We start from the raw sequence: 19,547 nt of genomic DNA, 5'->3' as shown, positions 1-19,547 counted from the left end.
TCGAATAAATATAACTGGCAAAATAAAACTGGCATTTTAGTTATTCATAGCTATGTAGAGCTACACTGCTTAATACACTAGTCATTATTTTAAAGACTCCATATCTGGACACACATTGTGGTAAAATGAGGTCCAAAATTTCAGTGTTGTATGTTAAGTAATCTATATGACCGTTCAATTAATATATCCGTAAAAGCACCTGGGATACAGATGATGATTATTACGTTACATAACATTATTGGCATTTTATGATTATTATGGAGTGTATGGAGCAGGCAACTCAATATATCGTCAGATTCCGTCGAACAGACTTTAACAGAATCGTATGTATATGAGCTTCTAACTGACACCATAAAACACGGCCATAAATACGATTTACTCCTGTGGGATTTTCACTTACGGCACAGCGTTTTATTTAGGTAGTTATGGGAATCGCAACCTGGAGTGCATATATGGTACACTAACCACGCCACCACTACATTCTTTTCAATCCCACGAGAGACAGAAGACCTACCTTGTTACCCACGCAATACTGTTTAGGGCCGCTGTTGTTTCCTCACCGGTAAACATTCATAGTGATTGTCTTATCCGAGCCGTCAGATAAACATTCCAATGCGTTAGTGTCCTAGTTGCTGTTGGTGTGTAAAATGACTTTTCCACCTACATGAAGTCATGCGGGTAGCATTTTTCTGCTAATAACAACGACAAATGTCGACAACTGGTATGATTTATTATTAATTGTAAACTCAATGATTGATATTTGTAGTTATTACAGGGATAAGCGTAGTATGTTTCAAATGCTTTTTAAATTTACATCACCAAGCTGCTTATACTGAGAGTAAATATTCTAGTGGATGCATCAAACATAAGCAGACGTGGCTATCGAGTTCAGCATTGCTCAGGTGGTTATACATGCCTGAGAGGGGTGTACATGGCCGAGTGGGTTGTTGTTTAGTTATGCAGGAGATAAAACCAACGAATACATATCCATTGTAAAGTGTATTTTTGCAGTTTAATATGGCATCACTGAATTCACGCGTCGGTTCCAGGAGCCTTATTATCCGTGGGAGAAGCCGCCGGGCACAGAGCATTAAAGCGAGCCGGCGACGTGACCCGGACCCTCTGTCACTGCCCACCGCAGGGCGCACACGGGGGCAAGGTGCAGAATTATCCCATATACAGTTAAATGACAAAGTGAGCGAAATGCGGTCAAACAAACAGACACCACACAGGCTACAGATGTTTGCATCCGTGGCTGGGTTGTTTCCGAGGGAGGCAGCAAAAACTAATTCGCTAAGAATACGCAGAGAGCGCTGGGTATATGCATTGCGTCATGTTGTTAAAACGAAACGGTCAGATCAATGCACAAGTCCTATCTTGCCCGGACTTAGTCTGTCAGCATGAAGTCGTTTCCCCCCGTCATTGCAAAGACAGGAGACATAACAGCATGAAATTAATCTTTACACCACCACAGGCTAACTGAACAAGACACGGTTTGTGGTCAAAATAAAATCGTTCATTGATTGGGTTATTCCACATACCATCGTATGTTAGTTTAGTGTGTTCGATTAGTTTTTTTAGTGTTTTTGTGCGGCGTTTCTGGTATTGGGTAACACTTCTGCACACGAACCGTACTGCTGCCCAATTCGAACGGCAGACCCGTATATCCGGTGCCATCAAAAGAAATGACAGAAGGTGGTTTTTCTCAGCTAATCGCCCTGCACGTGTATGGTACGTGTTTGTCCTTTTCCGGTGTATAGAGGAATGGAATCGTTAGAGTGGTTAGAACTTGGATTGTGTCTGGCTGCTTGACCTCTACAATTCAATTCTTGGCGATAGTAATATAAACTATTATAATATTATTCATAGGTAATATACATTAACATCCAGACAGGCAGACAGGTAGGCTACACGCACCTGTCCCGTCAGACCAGTAACTACACATGGGTAGTCTGTATGTAACTGCATTAACTGAGTGTATTACATACATCAGTTTAAAATAATACATATTTTAAATAAAAAGAAAGGAAAAGATAACACCCTCAGTTGATTTTCATCTAGGAAATAACAAGCAAAATAATATCCTAATTTTAGAGGCATGTGCAACAACACAGAGAACATTGTAAGCAAATGCAGTGGGAAGCTGATCACATGACCTGAGAGAGCCAGAAACACAGCTCCAGCAGAGCACTGTCTCTGGGGGCAAGGGAACTATTATTATCTCCGCAATGTTGGAATGCAAAATTAAGAGTTAAAAAAAACTCATACTTTTACTCAGTCATTCAAAGGCAATAATGAAAAAACTGTATTGTTGATTCTGAGCCTCATTCAGAACCAGAGGTCGGTATGTATATCAAAAGGATTTGATTTGTAAAAGCCTTTCATTACTTCAGTGCCCAGGCTATACGCTGCATGTCTGTGTGGCTATGACAGCATATAGTCTTCAATCTCCACCACCCACTGCACAACAATTAAGAGCCTCATGATAAAACTGAAGTACCTATTTTTCCAGAATGGAAATTACCTGGTGAAATGTGATGATGAATTGATGCATTCATTGTTCCAGAAAGCCACGATGGCATTGTTCTTTGGTTGTTATCTCTTGCTGCACTCTCTCAGGTTCGGTCTGTCCTAGCTTCTTCAGCTTGTGTTGTCCATCAAACAAGAGGAGTAATTTCAGTTCACCTAACTGTTTGAGGAGTGATTTATTCAGTCAAAGCTCACCTTGCCGATAAAATGTGCATTTATTCAGAGGGCCAAAATCAGTGGCCTGAAAACATTAGCAATTTAGATGCAAGATCAACAAACAATGGAAAAAAATCAACTCGCTTTAAATGTCATTTCTATGGATTAGAGGAGCATAATCTACAAGCTGGTGTTAAGAGGACATCACTGGCAATTTTACATGGCACGCAGATAGCTAAAACAAAACAATGGGTTTTATTTGTCATGGCACCTGTCTGAACAGGTGATATGATCAAAGAACCAACACACAATTTTCGGCCCTTCAGTTTAAGAAGAAGCATGTTAGAATATTGCTTTTGTTCACAATGGAACAATGTGATTAAAATATGGGGCTGATGTTTTTTGTTTCTTATTGGTTGAATATGGGTGTGTTTTGAAAATATCATTAGCATTAACATCCCTTATATTTGATTGTTCCATGAACAAGCCATGAGTTTTTGCTCATACACGTTCAAATGACTTAATACTAGGACATTATATGGTTGTGAAGCTCCTTTATCAGAAAATCATGGAAACAGGAAGAGGGAAAGAAAACCATAATGAAAAAGGACAGAGAAAGAACAGTTTATCCACCACAGAAAGAGCGACAGCTTCAGGGGACATGAAGATTCAGTGGGTTGCTATTTGCCAGCACATTAGCAGAGGGAAGCTAAAAGCCCTTATGTTTTAGAAGGGTCTTGTAGGTCTTCAGGAAAAAAGCGTCTCTCACAAAGAGGAGGCCGTGTTTAGGGGATTCTTGGCACTCAGGGAAATGTGAAGCTAACAGCATGACATGGAACTAAATTATGAGCACAAGATACTGCATCTAAGCATCAAATCTGAACATTTTGCCTGAACCCGAACTTTAGAAACACTGCAGAGGCCATTTATATCACGGGCCTTTGGTGAATAGCTCACTGTGAATCACAGAACAGTTCACGCCTATGCTTTCAGTGCCAAACTGACCTTGAAATGTTTTGGCTATAATCATTCTGAGGGATATCTGTCATTAATATAATGTGCAGGTTAAGAACAAGATCTTGGAACAGGATGGAACCCCAACAAGCCTGCAGATCCTAAAAAAGTGAAAACAAAATAACTAATCTGTTGTGTATGGCTAAAATAATCACAAATAGATGCTTCCTGGTGGAAGATTACTGGGTTAAAGTGCACACACATCCAAAGGCAGAGGTTAAAAGTCAAATGCAGAAAATGGCCTTAGTGCAACGTTGCTGTTTTCTATGACTCTCTGACGAAGCTTCGCATTGTGTGAGAGTGGGAATGAGCTCTCTGGGATGAGCATTGTGTCTTTCAGTAAATTTTCCATGAGGTAGAATGTTTGAAACATTAAAAACATGATAGATGAGGTCTTACAACATTTAACAGGAATGTTGCAAACAAAGTGAATTGTGGGTAGACTGCATTCCAGCCCATGTCAGGTATATCACAGTAATCCTATGTGTGATTCAAACAGCAAGTGCCATACCCAGTTTTTACACACAATTTAAGCCACCAAAGTGTTCTGTTTAGACAATTTGTCCACAAAATAACCAAGACACAAATTTTGTGAATGAATTCGGATCTGAGGCATCAGCATCAATATTGTATATCTGAAATTAAGTCACGCACACAAGTAGGCTAAAACGGGCCCTGATCTGGAGTTGCTTCCCTCAGTGGTGCTTTTGCATCATCTAGAGGTAAAATGCAGCTACTGTTTACCTCATTTGTTTACTTACTTTGCAAACAGCTACTTTTGAGCTGATTACTCTTCAGCCAGTGGGTGAGTAATGGAGGCATTCGTGTCCAGCGCTTCTTAATTACAGTCAAAAAATATGTCTGGATTTTCAATGACAGCAAGACACATGACTGTTGAATAAATTGTGCTTTCAGAGCTTCCAAATAATTTTTCAGTTTGAGTGATGAAGAAACAAATCTGTTATATGTGACCACTGATTGTCTGGATATAAAATATTTATTAAACTGGCTATACTCAGATAGATATGCAGTGCCACCAGGGTCTAATTTCCGCTGCCTTTGCTGTCTAATGTTTTTGGAGTTCTCCAATTACAGACGGATGAAGGATTTTTCAAGATACTGCAACCCTTATTAGCCTGAGAAACATCCTGAGATTATCAGCAAAGCTGAAGCAGTGACGTTTTCAACAGTGTAGTGCTACATACTTAGAGAATGCTGGTGTGTGGTCTGGCACTGTTTTACGGGACTTTCTCCCACCTTTCTGAAGCAGCAGCAGCTGGAGATGTTAGGCTGAAGCTGGTGAGTGGCACTGATATCAGCCAGGGATATTGAGGTGTGTTCAGTGACCTGCGTGTGTACGAGACGAAGAAGCTAATATGAGTTTAGTTGGCATAACAATGATATGAAAGAAACTTTAAGAAAAGGCATGTAGTATGACGTGTGGATAGCAATGGGCCAAAGCCTGAGGTATATCCAGTGAGAGAAAGTGTGGGCAATGAGTGCACCTCCAGGAACGATCTTAGGTGATATGATGGGCAGAGCAAGAGCCAGCTTTTTCCAGTATTCTCTTGCTCAGCAAAGACAGACGGGGAATTCTGATGATCCATTGTTTCAGCAGCTGCACAGAGGTCCAGCTGGGTAACCGTTTATGTTCAGTGGAGTCCATCATCCACTGACAGTGAGGGTGTTTCTGCAGAATATCTGCCTTTAAATTCCTCATGGGTCGGGTCTCAGAAATGGACCCACGGGCTGAAATATTGCAGTTTGCTTTTAAATGTTTGCTTAATATTTTGTAGTGAACAGGGAGAAGGGTTACTGGGTGGTAATTCTGAAACTGGTCTCTTAGTGTTCAGTCTTTGATTGACTTGAACCGGTCCCAACCAACACTTGTGGTTGTAGCACAAATTTATGGTAATGCATGCAGGTGTAAGTAGTCAGAGGAGAAATCGGAGTGAGTCGAGGGACAGATGACTTAATAAATTAAATAATTTAATAATAAAAAACATCAGCAAACTGCTTAATTATGTTGGGGGCATCGTGATTCCTATTAATCTGTAATCCTGAAATTTAGCCAGGTGGGATGGGAGTCTATTGCTGTGGGCAGGTACAGGTCTTTGTAAAGCTTTGCTAGAGCAGGAGAGGATGCCTTGGATGCAAGGGCAGGAAGATCAGGGAAAGAAGGATGGAGAGAACAGTCACAGAGCTTCGTGTGTGTGTATACTGTTTCTGCTAATGGCTATAGGGGCAAGGAAAAGAAAGCATTTTTCTTTTATTAACAAGCAACACCTCTTTCATAATTAAAATGGCAGCAAATTCCAGGCCTTGAACAATTAAAAAAGCTATTGCTGCTCAAATTCCCTGCTGATCAACCATGAGTCTCCAAAATGTTTTTTTTTTTTTTGGACGTAGGAAGTCAGAATTGTGTCTATATCCAGAAACGTCTTTCATCTGACCAAAAATATTTACGCCTCACCTGAGTGCTCACCTGAGCACCCACTGACTTATTGCTTATGTAAGGATCTCAGGGGAGCTCGTAGGCCTGCAGAGTCAGGTGTGTGTAAGAACGGAAAATGTGATGCACTCAGTGCTGTTGCAGCTTTGCAGACTTCATGGGGTGAAAAATTCACAAAATTAAGGCTCGCAAATGTAAAACGTACACACACACACACACACGCACACACACACACACACAGATATATATATTTGCCTAATCACAATGTCCATATTTGCTCATCCTTAAATGTGTCTTTCTGCACAGAGGTCTTAATCTTAACATGTAATTGGCCAGGGTTGTGGGGCTCCCTCATGATAAGCGTGTGAATGGCTGAGCGGGGCAGAGACCGAGCCGAGCGGGTCGGGTCAGTGCTGTGGTGCTCTGGCATGGCGAGTGGACTGGCCTGGCTCTGTGCCGCTGCCCCCCCCCCCCCGGCCGCCGTCTCCCGGCCGCCGCCTCCCGGCCCCTCAGGTCCCCTGCATGAATGAGGCCTTCAGACGCCGGGGCAGTGAAGTGGAGCCGCGTTCGGCAAACAATCCTATCAGCTGCTTCTTCATAACTACTCAGCAGAAGCTTCAGCAGGCAGGGGTTTTTACATAGCTAGCCTGGGTTTATCTCCTCTGCTCATACTCCCAAAAAACCCAAAGAAACAACAAACCAACACCCCCCCCCCCCACACACACACACACACAAAAAAAACAAACAATACACAAACCAGAAACAAATGGCTTTATGAGGACAGTGTGATTCTGTTGGCCTGTGGTTAGGTTAAACTGTCAGGGTTGTATGTCTGCAAAATAAAAATGATCATGTTGGCTTGTTCATTCAGAATATTTCTTTTGTACCTGATAATATTCTCAAAAATGAAAAGGGAAGGAGAAGGGTAAAAATGTGACAAAATCAAAGCGGCAGTTTCTCTTTTATCTGCTTGACAGTTTAACTATTAGCTATTGACACTGGCGTGATTACTGCAGATATCAGTGTGTGACCCTGCAGGGAATTTTTCTCAATTTTATTTATGTTCTTTTTTTTGCATATAGTACAATTATACACTGTGGCAAAATTAGGAGAACGGACCAAAATATCTGAATGACAAATGATTATGTGGATTTAATGTCTTTCATTCATTTTGAGTTTTCAGTATTATTTTTGCCTGTGATGAAAGACTTGATATTATCTATTTAACACAAATACTCACACTCACATGCATACGCACATAAGCAACCACACACACACACACACACTTTTTTTTTTAACGATATTTAAGCCTCCCAAGTTCTGCCCATTTTTTCTGTTTTTTGCTGAAAATGTCATCTCGCCATGGTCCTGTCATCTCAAACTCTGGATGAGACTCTGGGGGCCATTCAGGGGATATTAATGTCATCTGAAATTCGCCACCTGTGGGGTTTTTAAACTGAAAGGAAAACTAACCGGAATTGAAAAATGTCACATTGCTTTTCCCATATTTTAACTTTAAATTGACCAATATAAACTATTTTTGAGTTTGCAAATTTGATATGCCAATAATACTTTGTTATACAGGCAGAATTTTTAAACATGATTGCAGAGATTATTATGAATAAAGGCAAAAAATATAGAGCATGGTTTACCACATAATTAGGATTGCACAGTTTTGTATTTAATTAAATTTCAAATATAGATTAGATCTCTTAACTCTTTGCAGCAAGTTGAATTATTTTATTATCAATCCATTGATGAGGAATTCAAACTGGTGTTCATGGTCTGTGCAGCAGAGTGCAACTGCCTCAGACTCAGCGCCCTTTAAACGATGGCAGCTTGAAAAGGCCCTTGTGGAGACAGATGTGTGCAGGCCGAGCCGAGCCCGGGACTCTCCCTCTCCCGTAGGGCGCTGTGTGTAGTGTTCTCGGAGTCAGGGGGCCGCCGTTGCTGGATGGGCCCTTCTCACAGTGGCTCCGCTGGGAGGACCCACGTTGTTTGCGTGACCTGGGGCTTGTCAGCTTTCATTGGAAAGGAGAACACTTCCATGCCTTGCCACATCTCCCCCCCCCCGACCCCCCCCTCTGGTGAAAGTGGGCTAAAGCGGAGGGAGTGGGCCCTCAAAGTACTTGTGCTTTTTCGCACACTCTCCGAAACAATAACCCGCTCTGAAGACCCGCTGCCTAATGGAGAGCGGTGTGGGCTGGCAGTCACTTCTTTGTTGCATCAATCAGGTCTGACGTATCATTAATCTGTTTTCAGGTGCTGTAAGAAGTGCTCAGATGCCGCAGAAGTGGGCACCACGCGCTCTGCCATAATTGCGGGTGATCTAATGATGTATGGGCAGCAGCAGGAGCTGGGATCCAGCGTCCTCCGTCCCCACTCCCACCCACCTTTACCCCGGCCTGTTATATTTAGATGTTTTTTGCAACATTTCCATGGCTGTGTGGGTCCGGCCCAGCTGTGCTTTGGAGAAGAAATGGGAAATAAACATAATAAAAAATAATGAGAGAACCGGAACTGTAATAATCTTATTTGTATGAAAAGAATGAGACAGAAACCCTGTTTGTTTTATTCCAGTTGTGGTCAATCGACCACAATGAGGTGTCATACTGTAACAAGTATCTGCCCACCGTAAGGCATTTTGGGAAATGCACTGATACTCCAGGCTGGTGCTGCTGCAGCTGAAAGACCTTGCTAGACGTGGATCTGACCATATGTCCGTATGCTTTTCAGCAGGGCTGCAGTTGCAGATGGAGTGTTCTCACACGCTTCATTTGGCTCGTTTTGGTCTTTCAGCACTGACATATACGGCAATCTGCAAGGATGGCGCCAAGCAAGCTTAAAAAATAATTCCACAGAATTATTTGCAAAATTTCACCCTGCTCCACGTCGGGCAGGGAGTCTGACCTGTCAGACCTTCAGTGAGCGGGTTTCCTGGTTCCCACAGTGTGAGCGCAGCCTCTGTATTCACCAGCACTTCGCTGCCGGCTGCGCCCGCACAAAAGAGCAGCTCCTCCACCTGACGCAGTGGCGCAGGTTTAAAATGTCATTGCAGGATGTGGAAATCAGGCATTCCTCTCCCGGGTGTCCACCGCCAGCATTAAGCCTGCCACCTGCCTGTGATTGCACATAAGCACTTATCCTTGCTGAGCTGTACCTTACAATTAGCCTTTAAAATGGACCATGCTTGATTTGTGGCTACTGTGCAGGTGAAGGGCTGAGTGAATGTGCGTCCCTGGCTGCTTGACTTCTCTAGGTGAGTTTTATTTACTTCACAAGGTTGTTTGTTTGTTTCCGACATGAAAAACAAGAGGACGCGATCCTTCGTAATTACTCCCCCATACAAATGTCCCATAATTACACAGCGATTCTTCCATCTGGAAACACCAGGCTGGAGGTCTTGGTGTTTTGCGAGAAATATGAGTCTGCATATGGGTGACCCCTCTTTAGTTCTGCGTTTATTGCTCCCCATGGTTTCGTTTGTTTCTCATTTTCATAATTCAGTTTTGTTTATGTGCTTTTGGATGCTGCATTTTATAATGTCGGAGGCAGCGCCGATGCATCAGGCCTCTCACTCTGTATGTACAATGTTACCTGGACTCGATAGAGCGATAAAGCAGAAAACTGTTGTTTTGAGCACAGTTTCACATTGTGAATACACATCCAGAAATGTCTGGGAAAGGGAACCAGTACTGAAAAACACACATATCGAGCTTGAAAAAGATACTTATACACAAACATACTGTGCTAATGTGGTTTTATGGGTTACCTCTCTGCACTTTTTGTCCTTGATAACATTATTTGGTACACACACACATGCGCACACACATGCGCACACACACACACACACGTATCAGTAGCATCTTGGCATAATTTGATAGTTCCTTGGAACAACTCAGGATTAGAAAATGAAACTCGGGGGAAGTTTTTGGTTGGGAAAACCAAGCAACCTCCAAGCAGATTACTATTAAAATATTAATATATGTTCAGTATATCCAACCAAATACCTACCTTTGTTCTAATAATGGCTCACCTGTGCTGCTTTGCTGGTAACCTGTTGTCCTGCTTGATGTGTGTAATGCAGGTCACAGCTTCAGTGAGGAAGCCTCTCCAAGTCGAAACCCCTAGAGGGGGGTTCCCTGCATTGGACGGCTGACAGGCTTTACTGACCTTTCACTCTCTGGTGAACTGGGGGCATTTAAAGGGGGCCACGCAAAACCCATAATCCAGTTAACCCCGATCAAATTAATATAACCTCCCCCTTAACCAGAAACGCGATCTCATGATCATTTTCACAAACACCAGCCCCTGAAATGTTTTTAAAACTGTACATAGAGTTCATGCATAAAATCAATTTTCAGTGCATTTGGGTTTTTTAATAACTTTTAATAACTATTTTGATGCCAATATAATGATAGCATCCAATATATCCACTATGTATCCACCTATATTATCCTCTAACACGGATGTCAGGACCTTGCGTAGTCCTGCCTGCGGGTCACTGAGTATGAGACAGCATATTGTACATCATGCGTGGGTTGCAGTGTGTGTGTTGGTTCCATGTGTTGGGGCTGAGGTTCTGGGCCCATCATTAGCACCATCTGACAGCACGCCTCCTTCTAGTGGAAGCTGATCCATTATTAATGTGCAACATGCTCTCCAAGGAACTGAGCATCGTTCTCAACCTGCTCCTTCTGGAGAAAAGCAAATAACAGGTGTCTGCCTCCAGAGCTCTGCGCTGCGTCTCCAGTCTTCGATCCGTCTCCGAGGCCTTCGGGAGTGGGCGACTGGGCCACTTGGGAGAAGAAGCACTTGAGAAGATGTTACCGTGTGTGTTTACATTTAAGCTGTGCGACAGACGGCCAGAGTTTCTGAACAGCATTGATAGCAAGTCTGTTGACGCATATAGACAAGTTTCTGGTCTGTCTTACATGTGTCCTCGCTTCGACAGTAGGATTTTTATTCTTAAATGATTACTGTTTTCAAAAAGCTATGATACATTTTAGATATATGTTCCATATATTCCATATATCCAATTTATTGCATGTATTCCAGGATGGCACTGTTCTTGCTGTGCTTATTTTAGACATAACAATAATAATAATAATACAAAGTTGCATGAAAAAAAATGTCTTCTAGGCATAAGAGAGAAAAAAATAATGTATGACTGGATTATCCATTTATGCATGAACTCTAAAGAGTTAAATATAGTGTTAGTGTGGGCAAAGTAATTAGAAATCTAAGGTGACAGAGATATGCAACCACATCTGAATTTCAATTAATTTTCTTTTCATCGGTATGTATTTTAATTCCTTTCCGAGGCAAAGTGAGAAAGACGAATAAACTTTAATTTAGGTTAATAATACCTTCTTGATGCATTACTTCTTTTTTCTATTGACTCCATCAGACCTTCTAACGACTTTTAATGGCTTATTATAGTTAATTACATTAATTGGGATTTAATTGAGTCTCTAAACACTATGCAGAAAGCTTTCACAATTATGCATAAAAAATAACACTAAAAATGTTCATCTCCAAATGATACTTGGCTGTACTATTATTGTTGAATGAAGAAAGTATCACTGTATGTATCTTTCGTGTTCCAGATCTGATTTGTGAAAATTTCATTCACCCTGTCCTGTTGTGAAAGCAGTGTCAGACAGTTCTGTTTTTGGTACACAGCTATATGTATCCCCACCGTAGCGGCAGAGACTTCGGCTCTCTGCTCACCCTCGTAAGCGAGAGCTTCATCGTGTTTGCTGTGCAGCAGGCCTGAGCGCTTTTGGGCTGTGTGGAGGAGAACCTTTGGACCAATCAGAAATGCGGATCCCTAGATTTGTGAATTAGAGAATGCGTCCTTCATTTCCCAGCAGTCCGTCCACAAAGCAGCTCATAATTAGTGATTTTGAGTGACACCTTCACGGTTTATGGTACCCTTGTTTTCACCGATGTCCATAAATATCTTTGTGCTCTTCAGAGAAGACTTTTTCCCCTCATGATTTATGCTGATATGAATTCTGAAGATTTTTTGCATTATTATCTCATGTTATCTATTTGCTCAGAAGTGGTCATTCTCTTGGAAGACACACAAAGCTTAGCCTTTTGCATATTATCCATATACTCAGCAGTATTTACTGAAGTATTTACTGAAGGGCTATGTGCAACATTACCACCGCAGTGCCCCTGCAGTGGCTCAAACCTGCAACCCTTTCAGACTGAATCACATTCCCCTTCCTCTATGTGCACTGCTTTATCAAAGAATGAACAAAGTAAAATGCATGCAGTGTGTGATCTGTGTCTGTGCTGCACAGTGTCAGTGGTAAAGGTGCCCCTGGGTCGCCCCTCTCTGTCCCCCTTTGTCTACGGTGCCACACGCACCTGAACTCTTGCTGGAGATTAAAACCAGACCCAGAGAGCGCAAAGCTGCATCCTTCACCACGCGTTTCAAATGCGTCCCTGAGGAAAAGAAGAGTTAAGCATTCAGGCCATAAATCATGACGAGGCATGAGAGGAGGGCAGTGCACACCTTGTCCTCACACCCACATTGAACGTTAAATAAACCATAACATCCTGTTCATCGTGCGGCCAGCGGGTCCCAGTGTGGCCCAGGAGAAAGGCTCTGTGGCACGAGGGGTCACTTCCCTCTGCTTTCTTTCATCTGCATCTACAATGGAGTGTGTGTGTGTATGTGTGTGCGTGTGTGTGTGTGTGTGTGTGTGTGTGTGCAAACGGGCATGTATGTGTGCTCTTGCAAGCGTGTGTGTGTGTGCATGTGTGTGTGCGTGTGTGTGAACACGTATGTATGTGTGCTCTTGCAAGCGTGTGTGTGTGTGTGTGTGTGTGTGTGTGTGTGTGTGTTCGGAAAGATGCATGCCATCCAGTCCTCCCCAGGCATGCCGCTGTAAGGAAGGCCTTTTTTCCATGCCAACTACTTCCTGCGCAGTGCGTCAGACGGGGGGAAGTGAGCGGTTAGCTGGAGGATGGGAGCGCCCGTTTCCGGTCGTGTGCCTGGTTTGTCAGGTGTGTTATTGCTACCTGGAGGCTTCTGTTGGCCGGAGTGTTATTCCTGCAGGGGCACATCGCATTCCTGAGCCACGTCACTCAGAACAATAAGCATAAAGTCAAAAGCATCTGCAAAGGTTTCTGTAATGCTTCATTTATTCACAAACAAAATCTAAAATTCTGCCCTCACACCAAATATCCATTTGTTGATAGACTTGTTGAAAACTTACAAAAAGACTTACAGTGGTGTTTGAAGCCCAGAGTAACAGGTCTTCATGCATGGAAAAAGGCACATGATGCAATGATGAGTGTTTTAGAGTTTTACCTGGAAACAAAATGCCGTAATCCCACATATACCTATAATTTTCCCATCAGCCCCTTTCCTCACAGATTTTCATTACATTTCATTCCTACAGTTACTGGTGCACTAACCAATGTTTAAATCTTCTACCCCCACACTGCTGACAGTCAGAGTGGTTGGGATAAATGTAGCCCAGGGGTCTCTTGGTGAGTGTCACCTCACCAAGCCTCATACTGGCAGCTCATCTGGTTTAGGCACATTCTGAACAATGGTGGTTTTTACAAACACAGACCCCAACACCAAAAAAAACAAAAAAAAAAAAACAAAATGAACAAGCGCAGAAACCACGGTGGTGCCTGCCACATCATCAGAAAACGACTCACCAAGATTACCATAGGGTCAGAGGTCACTCACCTGATAACCCCGGCTCAACAAGAAATGAGAAGGGAACAGGTAGGCTAAGAGGAAGCTGATTTTACATGGGTCACGCACGGGGCAGTCACTCAGGGTGCGTTTTTAAAACCTGGGTGTTTAGCTGCCATTTAGGGCCAATAGCAGTCATGGTGAAAGGCCTTTGGAGGTGTACAGGAAGAGACTACTGGTAGCGGGAGATGTTGTATATGCATGAGTACCTGCACTGAGGGGGGGGGGTTGGCTGGCCCTGTATATGAGTCCCATTAGCTGTCTTCTAAAGACACGTCTCTGTAAAAAACACTCAGACCACCTCAGTCCTTTCTCTGCCGTTCCTGCCTCATTCAGGACCATTTACTTTGCCCTTGCTGTTTTCTAATAATGCATATCATTTTTTTCCTTTACTAACCCATAATTTCCCCTCCCCCTCCCGCACTGAACCGCTTGCATATCCATTATAACACCTGTAATATGTTTTTGACATTGTGTTCAAATGTAATGTTGTTTTTTTTTCAACAATCAAGGTTTTTCTGATATGGTGTTTGCTGCCTCTATTGTGATGTGAGTAGAGTACGCTGGCCTGGACAAGGATGCCTGCTAAATGGCATACATTAATCCTACCAGCCTGCTGGCAATGGGGAGGAAGAGGGCCTGCAACCCTCTGTTCTCCATCATCTTGGCCTTCAGAATTTCCCTTGGCGATGTGCTTTCTGAAAACTATGACTTTTTTCTACTTAACAAACAATCAGTTCTTACTGGTTACTGAACTTCAGAGACTGGCGTAGAAACCTGTGAAGCTGAGACCAAGGACCAATCCCCTAGTGAAGGTATCTCCCAAAAAAAAAAAAAAAAAAAAAAGGTTGTGTTGCATTCACCCATCTGCTACATTTATCCAACTCTACGTTACTTGGCGTGGACCCTCTCTTTGTGGTGGCACTACAACACAAAACCGCACCTCAGTACCCTCCTCTCTGACACAAAACCGCACCTTAGTACCTTCCTCTCTGACACAAAACCGCACCTTAGTACCCTCCTCTCTGACACAAAACCGCACCTTAGTACCCTCCTCTCTGACCTGGATCACGGGCCCCACTGAGGGCCTGTGTTTGGACAGCAGGACAGCCCTGCTTTTCAGATTCAGTGGCAGCACAAGGAAGCACGGCGTGTTTTTGTGTGTCTGCTTGTGTGAAATTTGACCGTTTGAAAACACACAGGGGAGAACTAAGACAACTCTCAAAGCAAACAGGAGGGGAATGGCCAGTGAGCAGGAAAGTGTTTTCAAGAGATCAGCGGTGAATGGGAGCAGCGATCGGCCTCTCCCAAAGCAGCGACCAGCCCTTTGGCTTCAGCTGTTCATAAGTAATGAGGATGACACTCTGTTGGTTCGGCATAATGAGCTGGTTCCTAGTGGAGGACCCAGAAGAGGAGATTGCAGATTAAAAGTAAACCTCTAAATGAAGCTCTAACTGCCTTTTTCCTTCCACAACACATCAATCCTTTCCACCACGTTCAGCTGTGAGGATAGAGGAACAAAGGGCCAGACTTTCTTCAAACTCTGCCTAGGAAACAATGATGTCAGGGGAAGGAAGGACTTAGATTTATCATGATTCATATTGACTGTAATGTCTGTGTGTGTGTGTGTATGCGCAAAATAAAAGTCTCTTATTGTCTTACACTGACTTCTGCGAAGATCCTTTAGATTACAATGCAATAAGTAAATCTGTAATTTATAATAATTTTAGCAAAGCTATACTTGAAAACTGCAAAGTTAAATATTTTCATTTAAACTAAATGAACACATTGAACTTCTCTTGAGGATGGAAAAAATTGGTCTGTAAAAGATACACGGACATTTAAGTACTCTTGGCAGTGTCACTGTGGTTCTCTCAAGGTGACTTTAAGGAAGATCTGTCTCTGAAACAACCTGTCAGCGAAATGCACGGAGACCTGCCTGATAAGATGCCTCAGAATGCAGGTATTTAGGCTCTGTTTCAAACAGCAGTAAACAATGACAGAGGTCTGTAATCCCACACAGGGCCACAGATGACCTGGAAGTGATTTGTTCTGTTTTTGTCTCTTACTTATGATGTCTTGAATTTGTATCAGGACAGCTGGAGTTTAAATAGTCCTTGGGTTTGGCAGTGAAGGGGAGAAATGTTTTGTGTCACAGAAGAGTCGAGATTGATGGGGAAGTTTCTGGTCATTAGCTCTGCGGTCTGTGAGCTCCATTCAGGGTGTGTGATGTGGATCTGGTTAGAGCATTTGACTCAGGAACCTGTTTATTGTTAGAGCTTAACTGCATTCTTGGCTGTATGCTTTTCAAACATAAAGTCTATGAAATAACTGCATACACACAATCCCACATGCATCATGATAGACAAAAAACTGATGCCGGATTTCTTCAATATCCACCAGCACCAGCGAGGCCCCAGTGGGAGATATTTGTCCCATACAGCTGAATTGCTGAGGTGTGTTTTTATAAACAGGAAGTGTTATACCCTCCTCTTCTCAGACTCAGAGCCATGCAGTGTCAGAGTCATAGGAGAAACTAAACAGGAAGTGTTATACCCTCCTCTTCTCAGACTCAGAGCCATGCAGTGTCAGAGTCATAGGAGAAACTCCATCTCCATAGGAGAGCTCTGTTTCTCAGTCTCAACCAATTCAAGTTCAGTTTTTGGCACTGGATCTACACCACATGCTACTGGCGATGACAACAGATGAGCTCAGGGTTATGGGAGATCGTTACAAAAAATGCAGTCTGATAAAACAAATTCAATCAGCGAGACTCACAAAAACAATATTTACGAAGGTCTGTTCAGATTCAGATAAAAGAGCAACACATTGTCGGGAGAGAAACTGGGCTGATGATAATGGGTAACATACAGTGTAAAGACATGTGGCTTAAATCCCTCCCCCTGTTTCTTTGGTTACTGTGGTGAAGCTGAATCCTTTCTGCAGCCGAGCTACCGTACCTGCCTCAGCTCTCCTCTGACTCATTTCTGTAAGAGAGTCTCAAGGATGCACTGGACCTCTTGGACAAGCCACAGCGTTAGGTTTGAACAGAATAAATGGATTCTGTCCAAAAGTGTCCATTAGTTTGGAAAAGGCCTGTGAAGCTCCCACAATGGTGTGTAATGTGCGTGAACTACACTTACCAGCTGTCCTCTCTGATTCACACGGTGCTTTGTTTAGCTTCACATTAGGTTATTGGAGTGGCTTAAAGTAGCTTCTTCAACCATTAGTCACGTCAGGCTCATTAAAATAACACTTAGCTGTGTGAAATTGTCCCCTTCTTTTTTAGGGTATCAGATATTTAGATGTTTCTGAACTCCTGGATTGGACTGAATTGTTTCAGCAGTAATAGACTGCAGAACTATGGGGGCTAACACAGGGCAGTCAGTAGAGGTGCTTATTCAAAAGAACTAGCATAAGTGTGCGTATTAATTCAATTATTTACTTATACCTCAAAGCTGGCATCACTCATTAATGAGTGCAAGCACTAAATATGGAACTTGTAAAACATCCACCAAAGTGTAACACATTTACCTGTGAGATATTTCACCTGGCGAAACACTTTGGACACATTCGGTGCTCTTCAGGTTCTGCTGGAAATTCAGGACATCAATACAGCAGGTGTGTGTAGATGTGGAATACAGCAGGTGTAGGTGTGGAATACAGCAGGTGTCAGTGTGGAATACAGCAGATGTCGGTGTGGAGCAGAAAGCTTTCTGTCTGTCCCCATTTTAATTTATTTAGTTTCATAATTATTTTATTATTGTGCAACTGTGTCAGTTACAGCCCTAACATGGTCACGGTCCGTCATCAGAAAGAACATACACACACAACATGAGATGAACGCAGTGGTAGACAGTATTAAAAATCCTCTGGCTCTTTCACAGCGTGCATGTGCTGAGAAAAACCTGCGGTTATGCCTCCTCTTTTCCTCTTCTGAGAGTCGCTCATAATCTGTCTGTAGGTCAGGCAGGTAATGTGCCATTTTCATGTCAAATTCACTTCCCTCTGAGGGCCCACAGGCAAGAGGAGCCCTGTCTTCCTATTGAAAAATAATTCCATTGTTCACATTTTCACAAAATAATAATAACAACAGCAACTACATCAACAACAATAAAATAATAAAAAAAATCATCATCATCACTAAAGTCCTGATTTCTCAATCCTCAGATCAAGCTGACAGTTTAAATGAATCATTCAAACCCAGCAGGTAAGAGAGTTAAAAATGACAGGGATGAAAATGGTGAAACCTTTTTCTTTTCTAAAAGCTTTCCTGTACAAGGAGAGAAGCGGATACACACACGAACGCATGCACATGTGCAAACACACACACACACACACACACACATAAATGAAAACACATCCACACACAAATACATATGCATGCAGACACTCAGATTTGAACATTTATAAATTATAATGTGAATGTGCATCAACAGTCTCTGGGTATGTCTACAAAAGCATTTCAGTGCAAGACATTACATCATCAATGAAGAATTGCATAAAGAGCAGTGAATGAATTAATTGTAAAAATACAGACCTATGCCATTTATGGTAGCACTGCTATTAAGGTAAATGCAAGTAATACACACATATTGTACATAAGCAAATATATTTACAAAAGGTAAGGTATGCATATGGTTCAAAATCTTTATTCATTATTATTTTTTCCACTTGTCTATATTTGCTCTTGTACAGATAAAATTTAAATAAATAAGCACAGAGCTAAGCCAAGCTTTTTTTCGCAGTGCATTCCTGGAATAAATAACAGAAAAGAATGAATACGACGTCATGAAACAACACAGTTTTCTTTCTGAATTTTGCAAAAAATATCAGGACACTTGTAATGAAATTGGAGGTTAATTAATTTATGTGATTATTTTAATGAAATTCTTATGCTCACTGAAATCACTGCCACACACACACACGCACACACACCGTTTCAATGCTATTTAATTACACATAAATAGAAGAGTTGAGCAAGCAAACACAATAAATAAATGTATGAACTGAATTGAATCCAAAAAAAGTTCTTTACATTTTACACGTCTTTTATACTGTAGTATAATGATCCCTGGGAAACTGCTAAGCAGGTCAAGGCTTTCAGAGTACTGTACCCTTTCAGCTTTTAATAAAAAGGGAGAAATCTCAATCTTGCAGCGGACATCTGTCACTCTGCAGCGCTTGTGTGCTTTTCCCTGCTTCTCTGCGACCCAGTGATTTCTTGCATGACTGACCAAGAACTATAAGGCTAAAATGTAGCCTACATTCTGCAAGTCTCCTCCATATGGGGCTGGATAATCTCTCTGAAGAGGACTAATCACGTCTTGCCACATATTGCAGCTGAGTTAGTGCAGAGATCCAGAACCCATCCGATCTCCCCCAGCTTTGTTCAGTCTGAAGATCAGGATGAGAGTGAAAGTAGTCACCCCTCAATTACGGCGGAGGAAAGTGATTCAGAGATCAGTGACTTGAGACTCGTGGGTGTCATTTCCCTTTAGGTCAGGATGGTTAGCAGAGGGAAATGACATACACTGGTCACAAGAGCCACCGCATAATCTTTACTGTACAATGGACCCCAAAGGAAATTAGTGAAGCCAACATGTACACACATACACACACACCCACACGCATGTGCATGCACACACATTTTTCTCATAATTTTGT

This window comes from Megalops cyprinoides, chromosome 12 (genome assembly GCF_013368585.1).
Source record: "Megalops cyprinoides isolate fMegCyp1 chromosome 12, fMegCyp1.pri, whole genome shotgun sequence".
Taxonomy (NCBI): domain Eukaryota; kingdom Metazoa; phylum Chordata; class Actinopteri; order Elopiformes; family Megalopidae; genus Megalops; species Megalops cyprinoides.
This window is presented reverse-complemented; position numbering follows the sequence as displayed.